The sequence below is a fragment of the Tiliqua scincoides genome, chromosome 2, assembly GCF_035046505.1.
Source record: "Tiliqua scincoides isolate rTilSci1 chromosome 2, rTilSci1.hap2, whole genome shotgun sequence".
NCBI lineage: Eukaryota > Metazoa > Chordata > Lepidosauria > Squamata > Scincidae > Tiliqua > Tiliqua scincoides.
Window position 1 is genome coordinate 170,943,847 of NC_089822.1, and position 9,437 is coordinate 170,953,283.

The window sequence follows — 9,437 nt, forward strand, 5'->3', positions numbered from 1 at the left end:
TGGAAGAGCGATTCTCATGATTTGTGTATACTTCTGTTTGCAGAATTAAACAGGTGGCATTACTCCCCCTCCCACCCCCAAATCTGTAAAATCCAGAAATCCTGTTTTTTTTTTCTCTCTGGAGTCCAGATTGCAATAACGCAGCATGCACACAAACTATCCTGGAAAGCGACAAGAATTCATAGTCGCCAAGGTTCCAATTGTCTGACCTTTTCCGTTCTCACATTAAGCGATGACTATTTCTGGACCACAAAATACTTCCTGAAGGACAGATAGATTATATGCTATGCATTCTAAAGTGGAAGGTTGCTATGGTTTCCCATGGCAAGTTTAGGATTCTCTTTGCTAGGTTATCACAGACCCAGGGGGTGTTCTAGTTTCGCCATCTCAGAATCTGCGAGGAGTGACTGAACTAATCACCTTTAGCATCGCCACCTCACTCAGGGTACTTACCCTAGTTATACCAGATACCCAGAGAAGTAAAAGTACCTGATAAACACAAATAAGAGCTGAACTGATGTGAATTCCATATGCATCCCTTTCATATTTAACTTGAGTTTTCCAGCTTCACAATCCACTCTCAAAGATTATGACTGAAATCAGATGGAACCAGGAAACTTACATGGGTGTAGGCTGCAACATCTGAGTCCCCAACATCTGAGGGTGGAAAAGACAAAAGCTGTCCTTTTCTCTTTTCTCCCTCCTGAAACCCTCCTGCAACAGGGAGGGAAGTTGTTAGGGCACACACACCCCGGTCCTTCCTTACAAGCTGTTATGGCATGAGGAGGGGTGTAATTTAGGAGTGAAAGGGAGAGGTGTCACTCTGGGACTTCTACAGAAAGTGCAATGAAACCATCATCAGCAGTACTCAGGTGCTGCCTTTGAAACATTGTCCAAAGGACTTTAGCCAAGAAGAAGCAATCAGGCTCAGCAGAAGGCAAGGCAAACTGAGAAATTTACCTAAGGGCACATGTTAATGTGTAGTTTAATTATCTGTCCATAGGGCTGACTGAAGGCCCAATCCTATCCAACTTTCCAGCGCCGGTGCAACTGCAATGCAGCCCCTAGGCAAGGGAACAAACGTTCCCTTACCTTGTAGAGGCCTTCATAACTATCCTCCCACCACAGGATGCAGCGCACACCCCATTCACACGGCTACACCAGGGCTGGAAAGTTGGATAGGATTTGGCTCTGAGACAGTATGTGGCTAATGTTACTTGAAGGCTACAATCCTACACACATTTACCTGGAGGTAAGTCCTATTGAACACAGTAGGACTTCTGAATATAAATGGCACAGAATAGTTCTCTAATATATGTATTTTCGTCAATTATAGCATTTATATACATTTATTTTACTATTCCAACCCACTCCAAGAATCTGGGGTGAAGTGAGTGAAATTCTTCTATGAATGACAATAAGTTTAAAAGGAGAAATAAGTTGCAGGAGAAGAAAACACTCTAATGAAGTACTGGAACATTTGATATTTTTTTTTATAGTCTTACTGGGACATGGTTCAAAGGGAATGACTATGGAGGGGTATCCTGATGAACTCCTGCTCTTTTAAATTTACAGCTACACCACTGAGCATGTGCTAATGAACGCCCTTCCACTGTCCCCGTTTTCCATTTTCCCCCAATTGATGCTCCTCTACTCTCAATTACCTGGGGCTCCTGGAGACCCCCAGGTGTGCTCACTCCACTGGTGTGCTCATTACCACTGGTGGTGCCAGGTGCAGCTGCGCCAAAATGGCTACCTCTGCATCCAGTGGCACTGCTGGGGCTGCTGGAGGTCTTCTTGGGGGAAGGGGACTTTTGTCCCCTTCCCCTGGGGACAGTCCCAAGCCCCACAATGGGACTAAGACTCCGCTGGCTATTTTGCCGGCACGGACTTGGTAACTTCCGTGTCGGGCTTTACAACCTGACACAGAGGATAGGATATGGCAGAGCAGGGCGCTGGAACTGGAGCTCAGCGCTGGTGCTGACCCACTATAGGACTGGACCCTTAGATTTTACATTGGCCCTTTAATTTACATTGGAATATTTTTCTGGCTATGCAGGGAGTCCCTCTCCATCTTGAATTCTGGGTGATTTCTTTCAGGCCTTTAATCTAACCAGCAGCAACTGTTACCCTGCACATGCCCGATCTCGTCTGATCTCAGAAGCTAAGCAGGGTCAGGCCTGGTTAGTACTTGGATGGGAGACCACCTGGGAATACCGGGTGCTGTAGGCTTATAACATAGTCTTTCGAGACTGAAGGTTGCCAACCAACCAATCTAACCAAAAGTGGGTATGGTCTAGCAATTTGGCTTTGGCTTATATAAAACAAGAAACTCTCCCAAAATGAAAAGAGAAGGGCACCAAATTTATAAAGGTGCACAAGACCAGCTGGGCTAATACTGATCCACTTTTTGTAGTGTAGTCAAAGGTTGATTCAGAGCTGTCACTTTTAGCACAACTTTCCCCAAAACTACTCCTCCAGTTGCCATTTTTGAAAACCTGCTTTACAGTACTTGATAAACTATCTGAAATACTTTTACTCGGATCACTCTCCAGAAGTATAGCTGATTCTATGGAAAAGCCAAAAAGCTTTTTCAAATCAATCATTGTGCACTTTAAACTTGTTACAAAAGTTTTGGGCTGAAATGTAATTGAATTCTAGGGGAGGGGAAAATGTTAATGTAGTACTTTAAATTAAGCAGAGTACTTTAAATTAAGCAGGGAGGAATTGTCATGCCATCAGCTGCATTGAAAGCCTACCTACTGATAACTTCATTTGAAAATATAGTGTAAATGTAATAAAAGCTCCAGTCCAGGCCTGGCTTGGTGCATGCTGACAGACTGCCTAAGAGCAAGCAATCAGAAATCAGGTAGGGAGGAATGTAAGACTAAGTGCAAAGCTTCTGGCACTCAGACAGAGGGGAATAAAAACAAGGAAAAGCCAAGCAGCCTTGAAATAGAGCTATTTGGCAACAATTGGGAACCCTAACCCACCTTTCCTATTTCACTGCCTATTAGCTTCCACCATAATTGATATTTTTAAATTAATGGATAGAGCAATCCTATCTGCTGTCACAGGAAATGGTGCGGATGCCCCAACTGCATCCAGTGAAGGCACACACTGCATCCAGTGGAGAGGGGGATCAGGAGGCCTGGAAGAGGTAGGGAAAAATATTTTTCCCTTACTTCACCATAGCACTATTATCCCCTTTTAAGTGCAGGGTGCTTGGGCGGCACTGTTGCACCTGTCTCCTCTTCCAACAGAAGGCAAGGCCAGCCATCAGGGGATCAACTCTCCTCCACATTTATTATATAAATGAATAGGATGCAAGACTTTTTGCAAGACTCCAACCCTACCTTTTTTACCTGGGCCCTTGCAAGCTCTGGGAATCTCCTGTCCCTTCTCTTAACATGTAGTTACAATGAAGGGAAAGCTTCACCTATTGTAGATCTGCCTGTTACACCTGGTCTATGCAGTGCTGTAAATTCATCATGTTCAGTATGTGATCCCCGATTCATTGTAATCAAGTGGTGAACAAGCCCTTCCATGTTAAGGAAGTGATGCTGAAGAAGATCAGAGGTGTGAGCAGATAACAAAAAGGGGGGGGGGAGATGTAAACATGGAAGGTAGAAGGAATTTTGGGAACCTTCTCTTTCTCTGCGCTCCAAAATTGTAACTTCTGCACTGAAGTCAAACACTGGAAACATTTAAAGTGCTATCCTAAGCACTTTTTGGGCAGTAATTTGCACCCTCTCCAGAATCAGCTGGGCCGGTGCAAGGTTCGCCGGTTCAGAGAGGCTACATTCAGTCTTTGCTGCGCCAAAGCCCAATCCGCGCTGGCCAAAATTGGCCAGCTTAGGGGTCTAGGGGGGCATCGGGAGGGAGGAGTTTTGAACAGAGGACGGTGGGCAGCGGGTGGGTGGGGAGTGGGAGGCGGGGCTGGGATCCAGCACTTATGCTGGATCCTATCCCAATTCTTAGGCAGTTCCAGGCTGCTCGGATTTGCACCTTGTTAGATGGTGCAGATCCAAGTAGACTCATTGGGGCTGCTGCAGCTCTACCCCAGGTAAGGGGGAATTATTATCCCCTTGCCTCGAGCTGAGCCACAGCTAGCCCCAAACCCACTGGCCTGCCTGTTCCAGCACAAGTTAGGCTTGCTCTGCCCATGTCCTTCAAGCAGGAACACGTAGGTACAAGTGATGTTTACATTCTTATTATTTGGATCATGTCCCAAGTTGCTTAAAATACAAGCCCAGCCTAAAATTGACCGGAAAAAAAGCACTATGGCATTCTGAGAAATAACTGGCTGAATGGAATCAGTTTTTTCAGCTTGCAAGCAGCGTTGTTTATTTTCTAACCGGCAGCACAACCAACCTCTCCCAAGGTCTCCAAATCAAGCTGCTGTTCATTTGATTTATGCATTGTTACTTAGCAGGAAGTCTGGGAATCTAATGTTGCCTTTACTTTCACCTATAGGCAATCCCACTGTTACAGTTTCAGGTGGAGCATGACTTATGTACAGTTAGTCTGCCAAATGCATTGAAAGGCAGAGTCTGACTGCATTTGTAATTTAAGTCTCAGGGTTACATACTCACAGGCTTTGTGTAGGTCTTTAGATCACTCACACACACACACAAATGATGAAGAGAGAGAAAGAGAAATGTTATTGTGCTGTCTACAGCCCAAGATTTTGAATGGAGTGTTACCATTTGTCACAGGATGGTGCCACTGGATGTGGTGATGGCATCTGGCCTAGAAGCCTTTTAAAGGGAATTGGACAGATTCCTGGAAGAACACTCCATCATAGGTTACAAGCTGTGAGGGGTATGTACAGTCTGAGATTGGTTGGTCGCTCATCATGAGGGCCGGGGAGGAATCTTTTTCTATCATCTCAATTGACCAGGGATGGCAGACTGGCAAGGGACGGACAGTGTGTTCAGTAGGTTTCATGTTTTAAAAACTGGTCACTTGTGTTTAATAAGGGGGCCCAAGTTAAACCCAAGCTGCAGTCTGGTGTCTTCAAGAGGGGTTGCAAGGGTAAATTGCAGAGACAATGCAATGCAGGGGTGGCAGGTGAGGCAGAACTGCCCCGTTGTAGTCTGTGGAAAAGCACCACAGCCATCCCACCCGCTTACACCTGAGGAGACTCTCCTTTCACATGAGGAGGCTCTTAACATATGAGAACATACAAAGAGCCCCACCAAGGTGGTATTACCCAAATTTTGCAAGATGGCAGCATCTGGGAGAGTCAGTGGTAGGGGCAACCGAGGATATCCCATGGTGCCTCTGTGAATATGCCATGGTGCCCTAAGGCAGGGGTGCCCAAACCATGGCCATGGGGCCACTTGAGGCCCTCAAGGACTCCCAATCCGGCCTCCCCGAGAGTCCCCAGTTTCCAATGAGCTCTGGCCCACCAGAGACTTGCTGGAGCCCACACTGGCCCAACGCAACTGCTCTCAGTGTGATGGTCAACTGTTCGACCTCTCGTGTGAGCTGTGGAATGAGGGCTCCCTCCACTGCTTGCTGTTTCATGTCTGTGATGCAGCAGTGGCAGCAAAGGAAAGGCTGGCCTTGCATTGTGCAAGGCCTTTTATAGTCCTTGAGCTATTGCAAGACCTTCATTTATTCATATAAGTTTCATCTCTAATGTATTCATTTATATAAATGTATTCAAATTTGAAATGTAAATTAACCCCCCCCGCCCCGCACCGATACAGTATCAGAGAGATGATGTGGCCCTCCTGCCAAAAAGTTTGGACATTCCTGCCCTAAGGTGTCATGACTCACCCTTTGGGAACCACTACCATCCAGCCTGAGTAGACCTCTCATTCATACTTCTGCTCAAGAAACTGACTCACCTTTAAGGTATTCCATGGGACAACCAGGGTCTTTCTAGGACTAACCTAACAAGGCCCAGGGGAGAAATGAGAGGGAGAACTTAAACATTCAGATTGCAATCTGTCAATCCTACTCATGGCTCTGATGAAAATAAGAACAAATAATAGGTTTGTCACCATAAGAACACAGCAACAAAGAGATTTCTTTATCACTTTAAAGCTGCAATCCTATGCACACTTACCTGGGAATAAGCCCCATTGATTATAATGGGACTTACTTCTGAGTAGACATGCATAGGATTGGGCTCTAAGAATACATGTATGGCTGAAAATTATTTACTCAGGGCACACACTCTACATTCCTCCCTCACCCTTGAAGAAAACACAGTGTGGACTATTGAAAGGTGGACCAAAAATTTGCAGTTAACCGAGAAATATGTTCCTGCTGAGTAGTACAACAAAAAATAAATCCAACTTACTTTAGGGATTTTTCCCACATAGATCACTTGCAGCCCAATCCTATGCATATCTACTCAGAAGTAAGTCCCATTATAGTCAGTGGTGCTTACTCCGATGTAAGTGTGGATACATAAGAACATAAGAACAGCCCCACTGGATCAGGCCATAGGCCCATCTAGTCCAGCTTCCTGTATCTCATAGCGGCCCACCAAATGCCGCAGGGAGCACACCAGATAACAAGAGACCTCATCCTGGTGCCCTCCCTTGCATCTGGCCTTCTGACATAGCCCATTTCTAAAATCAGGAGGTTGCACATACACATCATGGCTTGTAACCCGTAATGGATTTTTCCTCCAGAAACTTGTCCAACCCCCTTTTAAAGGCGTCCAGGCCAGATGCCGTCATCACATCCTGTGGCAAGGAGTTCCACAGACCAACCACACGCTGAGTAAAGAAATATTTTCTCTTGTCTGTCCTAACTCTCCCAACACTCAATTTTAGTGGATGTCCCCTGGTTCTGGTGTTATGTGAGAGTGAAAAGAGCATCTCCCTATCCACTCTGTCCATCCCCTGCATAATTTTGAATGTCTCAATCATGTCCCCCCTCAGGCGTCACTTTTCTAGGCTGAAGAGGCCCAAATGCTGTAGCCTTTCCTCGTAAGGAAGGTGCCCCAGCCCAGTAATCATCTGCAGCCTTAGAGTCCAGTCCTATCCAACTTTCCACCAGCAGCAGTGCAGACCTGAGGTAAGAGAGCAAATGTTCCCTTTCCTTGAGGAGACCCCAGTGACTGCCTCACCACACAGGATGCAATGCACACCTCATGGGCACAGCTGCACTGGCAGTGGAATATTGAATAGGATTGGGTCCTCAATTATTGAGTGACCTACCCATCACCCACCATCAATTATTTCAGATTCCAGTCTAATTAGTGTTTCAATTAATTATATCTCCTCAAGTTGAGAAGTAAATTTTTCTTTCCCTGATTGCAAGGTATGTCCCCTTTCCTGCACGGGGGGGGGGGGGGGGGGACAGGAGGGGGCCATATTACATTAAGGGATTGTGGAGCATGGTTTAATGAGCTAAAGCGACTCAGGTAGTGAGATTATCTGATGTTTCAGGGAAAAAAATGTAAGTAAAATAGCTGCTGAATTTAAAAATTTGAAATCTCTTAGAATGCTGGTCTGTAGTAACTAGATTGAAGCAAGGCTTCCTTCAAAAGGTTCAGCTCATGAAAAATTTCAATGCCATTAGGCATTTGCCACACGAAGAGATCTATTGTTGACTGAATTGTGTAGGTTGTCAAAATGGTTTAATTCCAGTTGAAACCATTTTTGTCCTCTCACATGAAGAGACTAGATTATAGCTGTTCTGTAGGCCTTTGCAGCAATACCAGAAGAAAAAAAGGCATAAGAGACCTTTCATGCCATCCAGGGGCATAGCTAACCCATTTGCTGCCCAGTGCAAAGAACATTTTGTAGCCCCCCCGCCCCGCCCCCAGCAATGAAATCAAATTTAATTAATTAAATTGGGTCTTTTTTATTTGTTAAAGTGAGTGAGAAATGTTAGTTAATATTTTGAAAAAGCAAGGACATTGAAAGTTAGGATTGGGTCATAAGTTGTATGAATTAAAACTGTGTTATTTATTTATTTGCCTATTTAATTTTTTTATCCCACTTTTCTTCCGAAGGGCATCCAAAGTGGCTTACAACAATTTAAATAAGTATACATATAAAATAAAACTGTAAAATGCAATGTAAAAAAGCAGCAAATAGTCACAGTCATAATGGATGAACATACAAGCACATAGAATACAATAATCAATAAAGCATAAAAGCAGCAGGTGTCAGGTACTACAGAAGACTAAAATCAGAAGGCTTGCTGAAATAGAAACATTCTCAGAGATCACTGGAGGCTTCTAAAAAGGGAGGAAACCAAAGGGGCCCTCTTTCAAACCACCACCCCTCTTACTTCTATAAGTGACCACAAATCTAAAAGGCATATCTAATTTAGAGCCCAATCCTCTGCCTTTCTACTCAGAAGTAAGTCCCACTATAGTCAATGGAGCTTACTCCCAGGAAAGTGTGTATATACAGTTTGAGAGGTGCAGGGGAGACAATCATAACAGCTAGCAGCTTACCTTTAGGAACTGAATAGAATAGGGATAGATGAATTTCAAATAAATGATGAGATGATTATAATTACTAAGAGGCCAGGCCAGGCCTGCTCTGGGTGCTACATGCTGCTCAGTGCTCCCACTGCAGCCTGCCTGGAATGCCTTGCCTTGCCTGCTCCCCTCTTCAGGTTCCTGTGCAGGGAACCCATCACAGCCAGCCATCTGAGAGCCCAATCCTATGCATGCCTACTTGGAAGTAAGTCCCATTATAGTCAATGGGGCTTACTCCCAGGAAAGTGTGCATATGACTGCAGCCTTGGAGCACAATCTAGGCATGCCTACTTGGAAGTAACTTAGATTGGGCTGCAGTTGTAGGGTTTACTACAGTTGTAGGGTTTACAACTGCAGTTGTAGCACATGGGTTTAACTGTTGCCCCCCTTCTCCCCCCCCCCGCCACAGGTTCGTGTGCTGGTCCCAGCACTATGTGGAAGGTTGCTAGCTTTTCCCTCCATCTGGACAATGCTTGGAGGGGAAGATCAGGGCACCCAAGCCCACCATGACTGGCGGGGGGGGGTGAGATCGCAGCCAGGAAGGTAGGGAGGAGGGGAGATGAGGGGAGAACGGGAGAGGAGCAACATCAAGAAGTTCCCTCTTGGCTACCAGCAGCATGCCTGCAGTCGAACCTAGGCTACAATCCTATGCAGTTTCCTGAGAGTAAGCCCCATTGACTATAATGGGACTTCTGAGTAGGCATGCATAGGGCTGGGCTTCTAAGTCTCTCTTCTGTTTGCCTCCCTCCCGTGTGCCTGTCTGGAGGAGCTCAGTTGTTGCCCCCCAGCAGGCAGCAGAGATGGAAGTTCTTGTGGAGCGCTGCTGGGGCTCGACTTCACAGCAGTCACGGAGGGCAAGCAGCAGCAGCCCGCACAGTCCCCAGCTGTTGCCCCCCGCCACCACCACATCTCAGCTGCTGGTTGGCTGCTCTGCAGTGCCTGCCCCACACCTGCAGCCCACTCTAAGTCGCTTGAG

General features: G+C 45.9%; 1 pseudogene; it reads left to right on the plus strand.

Moving 5' to 3' along the window:
• The first annotated feature begins 2,112 nt into the window (after nucleotides 1–2,112).
• LOC136642785 (5S ribosomal RNA) lies at nucleotides 2,113–2,232 on the plus strand (annotated as a pseudogene).
• Nucleotides 2,233–9,437: the final 7,205 nt, after the last annotated feature.